Source organism: Triticum urartu, chromosome 5, assembly GCF_003073215.2.
Source record: "Triticum urartu cultivar G1812 chromosome 5, Tu2.1, whole genome shotgun sequence".
NCBI lineage: Eukaryota > Viridiplantae > Streptophyta > Magnoliopsida > Poales > Poaceae > Triticum > Triticum urartu.
In genome coordinates this window covers 604,968,174-604,972,508 of record NC_053026.1, presented here as the reverse complement: position 1 = coordinate 604,972,508, position 4,335 = coordinate 604,968,174, and the positions used below count along the sequence as shown (strand labels likewise).

At 49.8% G+C, this 4,335-nt stretch overlaps 1 non-coding gene and 1 pseudogene across 1 annotated transcript; one reads left to right on the top strand and one right to left on the bottom strand.

Annotated features, from left to right (window-relative positions):
* Positions 1-310: 310 nt before the first annotated feature.
* On the bottom strand, positions 311-2,999 carry LOC125507527 (annotated as a pseudogene).
* On the top strand, positions 1,819-1,891 carry TRNAE-CUC. Its single transcript has one exon. It is a non-coding gene; the product is annotated as a tRNA-Glu (tRNA).
* Positions 3,000-4,335: the final 1,336 nt, after the last annotated feature.

Genomic DNA, 4,335 nt, shown 5'->3' with positions numbered 1-4,335 from the left:
GGAGTTGGGGTAGGAGAAGCATCGGAGAGAAACACAGTACTCCTTCCGATCCATATTACTTTTCACTCAAATGGATTTATCTAGAGGGAGTAGCTTTGGAGAATTGGAGCACTAAACAAATCCCATATTTTCTGCGAGTTTGCTTGTATTCGTATGAACATTGTTCATCAACAATAAAGCTGCCGGCGATCCTCAGAGGAAAAAGGAACGATAACAAAGGTGATCACATCTTTTTCCCCCTTCTGAGCGGCACAGGGAGGAGTCATTGGTGAGATGAGAGAGAGCAAGATGGCGAATTATACGGGTCTACATGTTGTCTACGTAGTAGGTACATCCGAGTAGCCGTATCTTTTCCCCTCTTCACTTCCACTTGCGCCCGTACATCTTCTTGTGCTTGCCAAACTTGCCGTGCTTGAACTTGCCATGCTTGAACTTGCCGTGGTGGTTACCGTGGCCGTACATCCCGTGGGCGCCGCCGTGCGACACCTTGTGAGCTCCATATGCTGCGCCTGCCGCCACCGCGCCGCCGGCAATCATGCCGCCTGCTACGCCATGGCCGCCTCCCCCGTACATAGGAGCGTGACCTGAACAAAATGGCTTGCAAGTTGACTCGACCGATCGAGTTCATAACATGGTCATGCCTCCATATGAACCATGAAGTGCCATCTTTTCACACCTGATTGCATTCTACTAGTACTTAACACTTTTGGACATGAACATGCATACTTGACGGTTACCGTATCTATTTGTTGCAAGTAGTTTTTTTGAAAGCACTATCAAATAAACATATGTTTTAGCGACAATTGTAATAATAATATTTATATTGTATAAATCTGAATATTTGTTTTTTTGAGAGAAAAATGTGAATACATATGTATTACTCCCTCTGTAACTTAATATAAGACATTCTTTGACACTATCAGTTATAGAGGGAGTATATATTAGTGGTAAAAAGCAATAAATAGAATAAATACCATTTTGAAACACACACACACACATGAACAAATGAAGTGTGTGTGAAGGGACATACCATAAGGAGGAACCTGCATTGGTGGCCCTTGAGCGGGATAACCAGCTGGAGGGTGGGCCGTAGGATATTGTGGATACCCAGCGGTGGCGGGGTACCCATTCGGGGGATACGCAACGTTCGGCGGTTGATAACCCCCGGGCTGAGGGTACGCGCCGGGAGGTGGCGCATACTGCCCAGGTGGAGCAGCATATCCGGGCGCCGGCGGATACGAGCTTACCGGAACAGGGTAACCGGGATATCCCGCCGGAGCAGGGTAGCCACCAGGGTACCCGCTGTACCCACCCGCACCTTTGTCCTTTCCACCGTCCATGCCTCTCCCTCTAGCTTGTTCACCTACTGGTAAAAGGAGGAATGGGAGTACAACAAACAGGGAGGAGGCTGATTCCAGATGGCTAGCAGCTTCTTCTCCTCGTGCAATGGACGGGTATATATACCGTGCTTGCGAGCAACTGCAAGCGGGTTATTCAAGGCGAACTGTCTATCTTTAGAGCTTCTATTTCTTGATTTGAAGGTGCACGACAACTCAGAGGGCTCTTGTGGCCGCAGCATTCTTGGCGAGGACAGCCTGCAGCGAGCTCTATTTGTTGGCACCCTATAGATCGGTCATTCGGTTGCTGACATGTGAAAGCTGTGACGATAGAAATATTTTTTCCGTGGGATTAGATAGGGTGAAAGTGACATATCAATGCCGTAGATGCTGCACAAATAACCTTCGGTTCGTCGGTGGCCATTTCACCTGCGCCATTTTCACTCGAATGTAAAGCTAAACTGCCATTCTCAATCATATCTCCGTGGTAGTCTAGGTGGTTAGGATACTCGGCTCTCACCCGAGAGACCCCGGTTCAAGTCCCGGCGACGGAATTTTTTTTCCCGCTTTTCATTAGATTTTCAAGAGTTCATCCCAGAAAGTATGGCATTTTGTCTAAAGTATTCTTCCTGCTTATCTTTATAAACAGTTTCAGTTTTCTGTTAATACATTCCTGACTACTTGCAAGCATGACGAAGACTTCTATCTAATGTCTTAGGAGATTAAATATTATGTATTCTGTGTTCTTTAGGGAATCTTCGGGACAGTCGAGACACACAAGGGAACGTTCAGTCGACCTGAAACAAGCTGATCAACTGTACATGTTTCTTTTACTATCCCAACATAACCCTGAACCTTTTGAAAAAAGAAAAGAAGACTGCTACGATAGCATGCTGTGATTTTCAATAATTTTTTGGCATTGGACATGTAATAGAAATTACAATGGACTTGTGTCTCGAGCGAAAAAAGCTCCCCTAGTCTGGGTGAACTGTGGAAAATATCAGACAGCCATGCTACCATGGCGTCAGTTGCATATGCAGCACATCCCATCTGCTGAATTCGCCAACACTAGTATCTTGATGTGCTTTGCTTCGAGTGGGAGCTCAAGTATGACAATCCCATAACGTGGGTGAGCGACATTTGTTCCAAGGTACCAGAGAGCCGATGAATGACACCGCATGAAGCAGCGGCCAAGGATGACCCCCGCGTCGTCCTCAGGGCGGCTTGGGGGAACCCTAGGTACGCCGCCCCCGCTCCCCTCTACAGCACGTCCCCCCTCCCGCCGCCGCCAGATGAGTCCGCCGGGCAAAGCCCGCGCCGGAGGACGGTGGCGGCGGGGATCTCCGAGTGCTCGGCGGCCTAGGTTGCCGGCGTGAGCCCGTGGTGGTGGGAGTCTCGTCCTCGACGTCTCCGGCCGGCGTGGTGGCTGCCCGGCACGGCGTCCTTGTCCTCTCGCAGATGATGGTCTGCCGGCTGCTCGTGGCTGCCTCAACGCGACGGCGTCCCGAGGTTTCAGATTTGGCCGTGGCGGGCTCGGCCGATCTGACCCGTTAGCTTCGGCCGGCTGTGAGGTTGGTGCTCGTGCGCGGTGATGGCACCACCGCCGTGCAAGAGGTGCTTGACCAGTGGGTTCGCATGCTGGCGGCGCTGGGGTTCCCCCATCCTCGTCCGACAGCGTGAGGGTGCGGAGGTAGGGTTGCTCCAGGAGAAAGCCGACGGCGCGGTGTCTGCGGATGTCGCTCTCCTCCTGGGGCTGTTGTGAAGTTCTCCGACCTCCTCCGCTCTTGGGTCACTTTCTTCGGGTGAAAGCCCAGGACCTGCGGTGCAGGACTAGACGATGGCATGACATCGCTTCCCCTCTTGAGGGCGTCGTCTTGAAGATTGTGATTCCATGCGTGCTTTCCCAGAGCTGGACTTGTACGACATCGCGGTAGGTGGCCGGCGATGCACCCAGAGGTGGAGCGGTGTTTCCTCCTCCGCATCGAAGACGGCGGATCTCAGAGGCATGGCACAACGGAGACTCGGCGCCCGATGCGTGTAGATGGACTCGCGCAGGAGGAGGTGGCTGTCTGGCCTCATGGTGGCGTCGATGGCAGAGTGGCCTGACAAGGTAGAAGCATCAATATCTGCTCTAAAGACGGACCTGTGGAAGATGGCGGCGACGACACATGTGAGTGCGTCAGATCGATTTGTGCCCCAGACCCGGTATGTGGCTCGGCTGGGGCTTCCGGCTTTTGATGATAGGTTTAGGTGAGTGGTCTGGGTATTTGGCCTAGCTAGCATCCCTTCATCATATGGATAGGAGTAGTGGCATATTGTAGCGACCAGACCTCAAACAGTCTGATCTCTGTGCATTAGTGTCATCCCTGGATCGGTAATGGTGACACGCACAGTACTTGAGGATTTATAACAGAGTAGCAATCACACACTTATTACATCGAATGTCTCAAAAGAGAACTTATTACAATAAATATGGCTTAAGGCCATCTAATACGATAACAGTGGAAGACTTGGAAGATAAAGTGAGTCCATCAACTCCAACGGCATCACTGAGTGAAAGACCACGACCTAAGGCTCCTTACTCGTCGTCTGAAAAGTCTGCAACATGATACGTTGCAGTCCGAAACGGGTCAGTACATGGAATATGCTGACAATGTAACACAAGAGAGTAATGAATAGAATAATGTTATCACTACATGCATATATGGCTGGTGGAGGCTGTAGGGTTAATGTTTTGCGAAAAGCCAATTTTTCCCTACTGCAAAGGAATATATTTTACTTAACTACAAAGTTGGTTGAAAAATATTTAGAAGGTAAACCCCCTCTCAATCCCAATTAAAAGTAATTAATAACCCAACAAAATTAATTTAGAGTGATGAGATCCACATGATAATCCAAGAACTAGATACTCAAGATGTCCATAACCGGGGACACGGCTAACCATGATTAGTTTGTACACTCTGCAGAGGTTTGTGCACTTTTCCCCACAAGACTCGAT